This window comes from Cnephaeus nilssonii (assembly GCF_951640355.1).
Source record: "Cnephaeus nilssonii genome assembly, chromosome: 3".
Taxonomy (NCBI): Eukaryota; Metazoa; Chordata; class Mammalia; order Chiroptera; family Vespertilionidae; genus Cnephaeus; species Cnephaeus nilssonii.
Window position 1 is genome coordinate 24203925 of NC_137074.1, and position 11445 is coordinate 24215369.

The 11445-nt window shown below is 44.7% G+C and overlaps 1 long non-coding RNA gene across 1 annotated transcript; it reads left to right on the forward strand.

The window, feature by feature from the left end:
• Positions 1-2710: 2710 nt before the first annotated feature.
• On the forward strand, positions 2711-6600 carry LOC307095694. The gene is made up of 2 exons (XR_013813218.1): positions 2711-2797; positions 6482-6600. It is a non-coding gene; the product is annotated as an uncharacterized lncRNA (long non-coding RNA).
• The last annotated feature ends 4845 nt before the right edge of the window (positions 6601-11445 follow it).

An 11445-nucleotide genomic window follows, 5' to 3' on the forward strand; every position in this document is an offset into this window, starting at 1 on the left:
AAGCCAGAACATGGAGTTGAGTTTATTAACTGAACCAAGTGCCATGGGAATAGGAGAGCTTAGGTCAAAGAGTAGTGACTAGTGCCAGAGGTCAAGAACATATTACTGTATTCGCTTTCTTGGCTTCAAAGAGTACTAAGAAGGCATTACAAGTGCCAAGCCTATACAACAGCCAAGAGAAGCTGGTAGAAGAGAGGGGTGCTAAGGTTGTTCTTGGACATGAAGAGGGAAAGGGATTGCACATTCTCCAAATGACCTCTATTTTCACATTGGTGAAGCTGACTCTGTCCTCAGCACTCATCAGCAAACTGGTCACAGAGTTTTTATTTTCTCATAGGGATTGGGATTGTTCTGTGTCTAAAAACTGTTTCTTGTTTTTGATGAGATGAGATGTGCTTTTTTTCTTCTTTTCTCCTCCCCCTCCCAGTGCGCCCCCCGCCCCCATTACTTTTAAGCAACTGGGAGCTGAGAGCCTAAAGAAGAAGGTTCTCTTTTCATGGGCAATTGTGCGACTTTATACATGGTGCTGGGCCAGGCCCTGGGGATGAAGGGCAACATCCTGGCCACAGGAGCTAGTCCCCTTGGCATCCACAACGGCATTCTCACAAGGGCCACGGCCTGCAGAAGCATCCATGAGGCTGTGTCTATCGGACGCCTTCATGGGAAGTGGATAGCAAAAAAGAGAAAGCCAGAGAAAGAGAGTGACATAAGGGACTTCTGCTGAGGACACATAACACACAAATCTGGTACGTTCAGAAAATACAGACATTAATAGGAACTGTACTATTTTTTCCTACATGGATCAAGATAGATTTCCCATTTCCTGTTCATTTGGGTAACTGCTTGGACGGTATCTTGTAAATGTGAATGCCAGGTCAGGGTTAGGTGCAGAGTTAAATTAAATCGTTTATTTTGAAAACTGACATCATGTCAACATTAGCCGTGAATATGTATATGGTTTAAAAAACATTTAATAGTTTAGCTGACCTATAACTTAAGATGGTTCCCGATGAAGGAGATAAATAAATTATATGGGAAGTTAAGACTTAGGGGAAGAGGCAAGAAAACGTAAGAGAATGGAAATCTAGGTAACCCAGTGGACACTTCATGTCACCACTGAGGGTCATTATTAGAAATAGGATGCCTCTGCTCACTTTAATCAGGGATGCAGGCTGAGGAAGCTATCACCATTTCGTGTTAAAATAAAACCAGTTTAGTCATTAATTTAGCTTAATTATCAACCACTGTGAAGACACTTTTTCACTATGTAAATAAACTGCTTACCCCTGAGCCTCATTCCATGTTTTGGTCTGAGTGCTACAAGGTTGCAAACTGTCTCTTTAGTGTGTGCACAATGCATTTTTACCAGTAACTCATTGGCTTTCCTTTGGCTCTTTCTGAACCTTTGGCATTGGAAAGTTGCCTGTTGCTGGGCCAGAGGGAAAAAAGCTCTGGAGCGCCTCAAAGTGGCAATTAATTACAAGCTGTGTCTGAAAGTAACCCATCCCATCCACTTTTATCTCATTGATCCCCGGGTCCCCCTAAGTGGGCAGAAGGAGTAAAATTGGCAACGTTTGGTGATGCTTCATGACTAAACATCAATAAATATTCATTGGACAAATGAATCAATTGGAAGGGGTAGGTTAGAGGTCATTTGATGAAGTCTTATCTTGTGGAAATAGAGAACAGGAAGCAAAAGGAGACGGGAGTCAGTGACTAATCAGATGTGCAGGACGTGAAAGAGCAGTCTGATTTTCAGTCCGGACTGCAGGAAGGGTGATGCCAGTAAAACACACACACACACACACACACACACACACACACACACACACACACACACTGAGATAAGGCGGGCATTTGGATGTGTGCCTACGCGTGTGGTTAGTAGAGTGCAGCTGAGACACCTACATTTTCTCACCTTTTGCTGGGTAAACTGCAATCTCGGCTTCAGGCCTTTTGCTCTGCACACAAACTGTTTCTCTTTTGTGTCGAGGCGCTGGGACCCGTCTGGAAAGCAGAATCGGTCGCTGTTCTGGGGTGGATGGCCAGACCCACCACAGGAACGCAGGATGTGAGGCGCTTTACGTGAATCAACTCACTACATTTTGTAATATATGGTTATATATTTACGGTGAAGAGAACTAGCAGATTGTCTGGAACGCAGCTCTGCTGGGTCACCTGGTGCAGATCACTTCGCTGCTCTGAGCCTTAGCTCTTTCCATGTTAAAAGCTGAATACCACCTACACCGAGTTTTGTGAGGATGTGGGGAGGAAGGGCCGAGAGTCCGATAGCGCGCACACCACCCCGACCTCCCCTCGCACCTGCCGGGGACTGAGAACCAAAGGCAGGGTCTGGGGTGGGGATGGGAATGGGGGTGGGAGTGGAATTGGGGCTGGGGCTGGGACTTAGCCCCGCCCCTGGCCGCGCAGAGAGATGACGTCAGCCAACCCCTCTCCACTCACCTGGAGCCGCCGGGAGCCGAAAAAAAAAAAACTAGACTCCGTTGGCGGCTCGCGCGAAGTGCTGACGTCACGCCATTCGCAGCCTCCGCTGCGCGCTGACGTCACCGCGGGCGTCCTTGCCCTCCTGGATTCTGACGCTAGTTTGCTAGACGGACAGGTGTGTGTGGAGAGAGGTGGGGCTTTCCTGAAGTCAGTGTGACGTCAGCTAGTAGGGAACGATGGCTTTGGCCTCCTGTGTCTGGAACAACGGGGCACCTAGACCGACGGTGGCACTTAGACCGACGGTGGCACGGAGGCTGCGTGCCGTTGGGGTTGGGTAGCTCCCCAGAGCAATGTAAGTGCTTCCTCTCCGAAGGGATCTTGGAGGAACGGGACCTCTAATCCAAACTTCTTTATGTAGTTAGTTGAATTTATTGGGGTGACACTGGTTATCAAAATTGTACAGGTTTCAGGTGTGCAGTTCTACAGCACATCATCTGCCCACTGCATTGTGTGTTCACCACCCCAAGGCAAGTCACCGGACATCACCGTTTATTCCCCCCCCCCCCCCCCTACCGTCTACTTTATAGAGCTGTATACACGTGTTAGCCGCTACTCATTTTCCATTCCCTATGCACCCGTGTCATACGTTAAAGATTATTTATTTTAAAAAGGTAGAGTCACAAATATTTTTGTATGCAAATAAAAAAGAACTTTAATGAGTTTAATTCATTAATTAATGAGGAACCTGTAAGATGTTACGGGTTCCTAAAGACCGTAAAGTTTGTAAGGTATTCTGAAATGAATTTACACCTTTCCTTCCCTGACTTCCCCTCCATCCAATAGATCAGCAAGTTTTTTTTTTGTTTTTTTTTTTACTCAATTTTCAAAATTGGATTCCTCTTCTCTCCATTTTCACAAACACTATCTCAGTCTGAGCAGAAATTTTCTATGGATCGGACCACAGCCTTCCAACTGACTTCACCCCCCAAGCACCTCCCCCCAATTAGCCTTACCTCCCAAATCCATTCTCTACACAGCTTTCAAAGTGATCAAAACAAAACAAACAAACAACAACAACAACAAAAAACAACAACAGTAAGTATAATCTAGATTATGTTACTCCCTTTCTTAAAATCCACCAATAGTATCTAGTTTGCCTGGAGAATTAAATCCACACTCCTTATGCTTGCTTACAAAGAACGACTACATGATTTCCTGTGCCTCTTCATCTACCTCATCCGACACTTTCTGAGTCTCTCACTGTGCTTCAGGGCCTTCTGCTTGGACAAGGGAGGGAGAACATGCTGGGACCCTTCGTTGTGAGGGGTTTTAAAGGCTGGAGGCTTAGGGGAGGTCTTGGAGAGGCTCTCAATAGAATATTCATCATTTTATGTGGATGCACCAAAATGACATTTATTCCCTTAACTTCATCTGTCCTTGGGTGTGGTTGGCACAAATGGCACCAATTGGATTTCTATCTATCTATCTATCTCCCCAAGTAGGGTGATTTCAGCTATTTACCCCCTGGTTGGGGAGAAGTGCAAACCATTTACTCTTAAGTGTCTTTGGTTACAGAAGATATGGTTTTGTGACTTATTAGATGGCTATATAAACTGTCTGGCTATCTAACTGCCTCAGTTTCCCTATTCTGCTTGTCCTGGCTTACTAGCCAGCCTCAAAGGCAAGGGGAATATTCACAAGGGAAAAGTAATACAATTCAGATTCCACCTTTACACAGTCTCTTTTATGTAGAAGTCAAACCTGCTTTTCTTCCTCTACTTTCCAGCTCAGTGATTGATGGCCACACCACCATTCATTCAGCTATAAAACCCAGAAGCCTGGGCAACATTTTCAATTCCTGCCTCATTTTATTTCTCCTATTTAATTACACGTCAAACTATTGCCCCCAGTTCTGAAACTTTTCTAGAATGTTACCCTCTTCTTTATTCATGCTATTATGGCCTTGCTTGATGTTATAGGAAACACTTCCTTCACGACACTATAGCTTTTTCCTTTGCTTTGCAGAGTAGGTAGAATGAACAAACTGTTGAGCAAACTGAGGTCCATGTGACCCTGTCCAAAAAGATAAATTATGTGTAATGCAATAGGGAAGAAAATATGTCATATTTGTCAAGTTCCTGTGAGGTATCCTTCTGCACACAGGAGTTATACTTGCTTAGATATTTATTTTTTTTATTAGTGTTCTTCAGTGTCCTGCATGAGCTAGAAAGTTGTGATTGGTTATCATAATTGAATCTGTTTCAAGTGATGGAAGCAGGTGTGATGGGGTGTCACCACAGGCTCACCATTCCTGCCTCTGGAAGTTACTGGTATAATGTGGCTACATCACTCCCCTTCTGGGCCAGTTTGGCCTGGTGGTGTTCATGCAGAAATGCGTGTAATAACTCATGGCTAGCATTGTCATAGATAGTGATAGGGTTTCAGACATGCTACCCCAAATATGGCACCTTGGCAAAGTGAGTATTTTAAGCTGAAAGAGTCTGAGAAAACAGCAGAAACTGGAAGGTCACTTTGACTCCCCTCTACACCTTCGCCCCTGAAGCAGGCCAAAACACCCTCGAACATGAGGGTTTTATGACCTGGAAAGGAGCAAGACAAAGGGACAGGGAGAAGAATCCAAACAAACAGGTTTTGCTAAGTTTCTCCCAGTTTACTACACTTAACTTCATACTTTTTGACCTATCATATTTCCCCACAAGTATCCACTCTTCATCAACCTGGCATAAAAATACTCTGGATTAACCCTTTCTTCAGGTCTTCATTTCCTATGAAGGTTTCCATGTCACATAAAATTTATATGCTTGCTCTGGATGATTGCAGGTTCAGTTCCTGGTCAGGGCATATACCTAGATTGCTGGTTCGATTTCTTATTGGGGCATGTAGGGGAGGCAACCGATTGATGCTTCTCTCTCTCATAGATGCTTCTTTCTCTAAAAATCAATAAAAACATATCCTCAGGTGAAGATTAAAAAATTATATGCTTTTCTCTAGTTAATCTGTCTTTGTCAGTTTAGTTTTCAGGCCTATCCCAGGTAGGAGGACCCAGGAAAATGTTTTCCTCTTCTACAATAGGTAATAAAAGTAAAGTTAAAGACACACACACACACACACACACACACACACACACACCCCCAAACAAACACACAACCTTTCAGCTTATTCTACGTCCTTAAACTACTACCTCTTTGCAATTAAACTAAAACCTAGCCTAGTAAGGTAGAAGTTGCAGTTGCCTACCCAACAGCCATTTTTTCTCTTTTCTTATAATATTTGGCACATAATAAAACAATTATTTGAAATTCAAATTTAACTGGAAATCCTGTATTTTATTTGGCAACCCTAACATTTATATATTCAATGGTTATATTCCTTAGTAACATGTCCTTATATGAACACTAGAGGCCCAGTGCACTGGTAGGGTCCCTAGCGGCTACCAGCTGCCAGCCGGGTACTCCCTCCTTTCCCCTGGTCGGCCCTCCCCCTGGTCGAACTCCCTGACAACTCCCAGTTGGGACAATTTGCATACTACGCTTTTATTATATAGGATAGTCAGATTAGTAAACAAATAATTTTTAAAAAAGCACTTGTGAGCATATATATCCAATATCAAGTCCTCAAGGTCCATATCCCCAAAAGTCCGGGGTCCCAGTCCATGGCTCCAACTTTGTGCACATTGAAGAGCCATGTCATATGGCAGAAAGTATAGCACCTGCAGGGTCATGTTAGCAAAGGAAGTGAGGTTGTTGTCCCAGATGAATCCTCTGGAGGGAAACTGTGATGCTGAAGATCCATTAGTGAAGACAAAATGACATCCAGCCAGCCTCCCCACCCCCTGCCCAAGAGAGAAATGATGCAGCCAGGCCTGCTTATCCAGGTCCTTCCAGTTACCACCTCTGGGTCTGAAAGGGCAAGGGGAGGGACAGACTGAGAACTTTCACTGAGAGATCCCTCCCTGGATGGGGGTCTGGGGAATCTGGGCATAGGTACCATGATCTAATTCTCCTTCCTCTTGAAGATCTCTTGCCAATGCCTCCTCACCACCAATATTTTCTGATTGGACCTGGAGGTCAGTGTGTGAGAGAGTTAGAGGAAGTCCACACTGGTCAGCCTTCAGGGGAACAGAGCGAGACAAAGGTGAGTGGAGAATGTATCCAGCGAAGCAAAGGAAAAACACTCCACATACTTTCTGAGGCTCTGGGGCTTGCCAGCATTATACCTCCCCTTGTTTCCTTCCCTACTGCTGGGAAAGAACCAGCAGAGATGGGCAGAAGAATCCTGCCTAGGAAATTATTTTCATAACAGAAAGCCACATAGAATGGACTCAGCGTGGCTATCCATAATTTTTGGATTATGCTTCTTTGGGAATGATTTTTTTGGTTGCCTTCACTACCCCAACCCAGGAAGGGTGCTCTGTCCTGTGACAATATTTTATCAGTACACTGTGACTGTATTCTACATAGTGTCTTATCTCATGTGCCCAGAGCTTAGCCAGGGCTAGCACAGAGTAAATGTTGAATGAAAGGATGAATGAATGCATGAATGCTTAATCAGAGGATGCTAAGGAGTTTAGGGAGATAACAGTATCTTGAATTTCTTTCACTCTCCCACAAGATGGCAGCAATTACCATGGTCCAATTTTCCTGTGGATGGAACTCAGCACATCTTCATTGAGTGCATTATGAATACAATAAGTCTATTTTTCAAATCATTATATCAAGGACAGAGTAATACACTAATGACAAGGAAAAGAAAAAATAAAACGTAATATTTACTATCACTAATATTGGATATGGCACAATAAATTTTACTTTAAAAATCATTTGGGAAACACATGTTACTGAATTTGTGAAAGAAAAATTGCCCTCTGTGCAAATGTTAGATAAACAAATGAATTATCTCTGCCCCATCTGGTACCTGGCTGTTATCTGATCTCGTAGAATCACTGTTGGGCTCTTCCCATACACCTGGCTCTGTTTTCTTGCTCTCAAAGTTAAAAAGTTCATAGGTTCCAGGTTCTCAGGTGGCTTGCCTCTTATTCCAGCCACTTCAGTCTGTGCAGAGACCATACAGTGCTTCTTATACTGGACAGTGAACGGTTAAACTCATCACGGTGTCAGATCATACTTACTTCTGAAAAAGGACACGACTTTCAGAAAATTGTCACTGAGTAAGTATTCTTGACAGGCTCAGAGATCAGAGTGTCCCAGTGAGGGTGAGGGTAACTTAGTTTTCTTAAAAGTATTAAAAAATTATTTACACACACACACACACACACACACACACACACACACACACACACTAGGGGCCCAGAGCACAAATTCATGCACCTTGAAAGGAACTGTAGGCCATGAGACTGTGGTGAGCACAGGGGCGGGACTTGGCCAATCCTCCGCACCCCCGCCCAGCCCCTCCCACAGCAGCCCCCCCCCATCACCTGTCTGCCAACAGCCCAGTTCCCGCCACTGCTGCTCCCACCCACTGAAGGTGCAGAGTGATTGGGGCTGGCGCTGTCAGCAGGTGCCAGTGGCAGCTGCTGCCCCAATGGTCCCTCAGGAGCTGGGGAGGTGGAGTAGCCCTCAGCTGCCAATCAAACCTGCTGATGGCACTGGGCACTGGCAGCGGATGCGAGAGGGGCCAGTGCCGACTGCAGGTGTGAGTGTCGGACGGGACCACTGCGCGCGGGAGCAAAGAATTTTCAGTAACCACTAGAGGCTTGCCCCGATGTCAGCGACCGGCACCCCGCCTTGGTCTGGCGCCCCTGCTCACCTGCTCCACCATCCTGCTGCGGCTGACACCCGCCATGTTCCGTGCACACCTCTTGGTGGTCAGCACGCCCCTTGGTGACTGGTTGTTCTGGTTGTTCCGCCGTTCGGTCTATTTGCATATTAGCCTTTTATTATATAGGATTATTTCAGAGGAAGGGAGAGGGGGAGAGAGATAGAAACATCAATGATGAGAGAGAATCATTGATCGGCTGCCTCCTGCACGCTCCCTACTGAGGATCAAGCCTGCAACCGCAGGCGGATGCTCTGTCCACTGAGCAAAACTGGCTAGGGCCTTAAAAGTATTTACAGTTTCTGAGTGTCTTAGAAATCAAGAGCATGGTTCCTACATTAAAAAAAATAAACTTAACTTGCAAAAATCTTGCTTGGATTTTGCTACTTTTGCACTGCAAGATTGCCAAGACTTGTCTTCAAATTTACCAATTTTGGAATTAGTATATATTTGCCCTGTAACTTTAAGCAAAGCTATGTCCCAGAGACATGTCTATGTTAGTAACACACAAGAATACAAAGGATGAGGAGGTGGAATAGAATACAGAGAAGAATGATCACAGAGCACAGTTGTTCTGGTCCCTGGGCAGTGGAGAGAGTCCCTAAGAGGCTGGTTCTCCTGAATCTCAGTTGCTAAGGGAGAGCCCACACTCCTGTATCGTCTCCCAGGAGCTATATTTATCTTTTTTATATGATATCGTTTAAGCATTACAACTGCTCCATGTCAAAGCACAATTTAAAAAAGTTAAAAACATGATTTTCATATAAAAATAGAATGCATATGTGCCAAAATATATTAAGCTCAATATTGAATGAAGGAACTAGTAACATAACAAAGTTGGTTTCCAAAAGCATTTAAGGAAAAGGGAATTATGTAGCATGCCAGGAAAAAAAATGTTAAAGATAGTGAATGTCCTATAAACAATAAAATTATAACCTTTGGTATGTCTTTTTTTCTATTTGACAGAAATCTAAAAGTTAATATGTAACTTCATAATTATGGGACTCTAATCAAATAGCAAATAGGAAAATCAAACAAAGGTACTTTTCCCAAGGGAATCAAATCATCCGTGCAGGCCTGATAAATAATGACCCAGCATGACATTGAAAGGACATATAGTGATCCTCTTTATTGCTTATAATTTCTTTGTTTATCCTCCAGGCTTTTCCTCTCTAGACTGAAAGCATCATGAGGTCAGGGGCTGGCGTGTCTTTTCACCATTGTGAAGAACGTGCAAACACATAATGGGCAGTGACGGGCGCTGAGTATGCAGTGAATCAATGTTTGTTTAGCTGAATTGAATTGAGTTTTACAAAGATGAATAACTTGCATAAGTGGTGAGTGGCAGATTCCCTGAGATTTCTTATAACTGCTCAGTAAGGAGGTGTACTATTTCCTAGGAGTGCTATAGCACGTCATCACAAACTGGGCCCCTTAAAGCAACAGAAATTGATCTGCTCACACTTCTGGAGGCTTGAAGTCTGAGAGGGGCTGGCAGGCCATGATCCCTCTGAAGGCTCTAGAGACGAATCCTTCCTTGCCTCTTCCTAGCTTCTGGTGGTTGTCAGCAGGCTCTGGTGTTTCCTTTTAGCTGCATCACTCCGTTCTGCCTGTCTTCCCTCCATGTGTGTCTGCATCTCTGTGTCTCTTTTTATAAGGACACCAATGATTGCTAATAAAATATGGCCTCATCTTAATTTATATCTTAATCAAAGCTGCAAAGACTATTTTCAAATAAGATCACATTCACAGTACCATCAGTTAGGACTTGAACGTATTTTTAAAAAAATACATTTTTATTGATTTCAGAGAGGAAAGGAGAGGGTGAGAGAGCTAGAAACATCAATGATGAGAGAGAATCATTGATCGGCTGCCTCCTGCATGCCCCCTACTGGGGACTGAGCCCACAACCCGGGGCTATGCCCTGACAGGGAATTGAACCATGACCTCCTGGTTCATAGGTGGATGCTCTACCATTGAGCCACACCAGCCAACTTGAACATATTTTTATGGTGGACACAATTCAACCCATTACAGGAGGCTTGGAGTCAGAAGGTCTAGGGTGTGAATACCTTTAGTACATTTAGGTAAGAATCTCTCAGCATTGTGTGTAGGCTTTCTGCTTCCCCAGGTGTTGGGGAAAAAATCCTGTTCTTAGCTACATGCAATTTCAGGAGCCCCAGGCACTTATCCTGACTATTTTGCATCTAGTCACCTTGTTTTGATCTTTTATCTCTAGTTCTAATAAAAAAATCCCTTTCATGTTCTCCGAAATGAAGTACTTGCCTTTTACCTAGGTTCTAGTAAATAAGTTCTTACCTTGACCCTGTGTTATCTGAGGTTGTGGTACCTGTTCAGGAGACCAGTTCTTCTGGGACCTAGTCCATGCCCTGATCTTGCCAAAGCACCCAGGTGCAATCAAGTACCAGCTGAGCTGTAAGTTACTAGAGAACAGGGAGGGAGCAGGCCCTCCACTGTGACTGGCAAAGAGAAAAGTGGGCAGAGATGGCTTGCTTTTTTGTGTGGTTGGCCTGGCATTCATAAGGTGTGCTTAGCAGATTTCTGATCTGATGGGTGTCAGTGGCATCCTCTCATGGTGCCTGTACTAGAGAGGCCTTTTGGGGTTTGGGAGCAGCGCAGTTCTCAGCATTTGGCTGAAGAAAGCAGTAATATTCAAGTGTTTAGCTGTAAAAACCTTCCAAATCAGTTTTTTATTTTTTGCACATCTCCTATAGTAAGCATTTGTTAGTTGACTAGAAGTCCAGTGCATGAATTCGTGGACGGGTGGGATCCCTCTATCTGGCCAGCAATCGGGGCCGGGGCCAGTGGCTGGGGAGGGACTGCAGGAAGGACTATGGGAGAGCTCCAGGGTGTGTCCGGCCCTGTCTTTCCCAGTCCAGATCACCGGATCCCAGCAGCAAGCTAATCTACTGGTCGGAGCATCTGCCCCCTGGTGGTCAGTGCACATCATAGCAACCAGTTGGTTGACTGCTCGGTTGGACACTTAGCATATTAGGCTTTTATATATATACTAGAGGCCCGGTGCATGAAATTCGTGCACGGGGGAGGGGGTGTCCCTCAGCCCAGCCTGCACCCTCTCCAATATGGGACCCCTCAAGGGATGTCCGACTGTCTGGGATCGGGCCTAAACGGGCAGTCGGACATCCCTCTCACAATCCAGGACTATTGGCTCCCAACCACTCA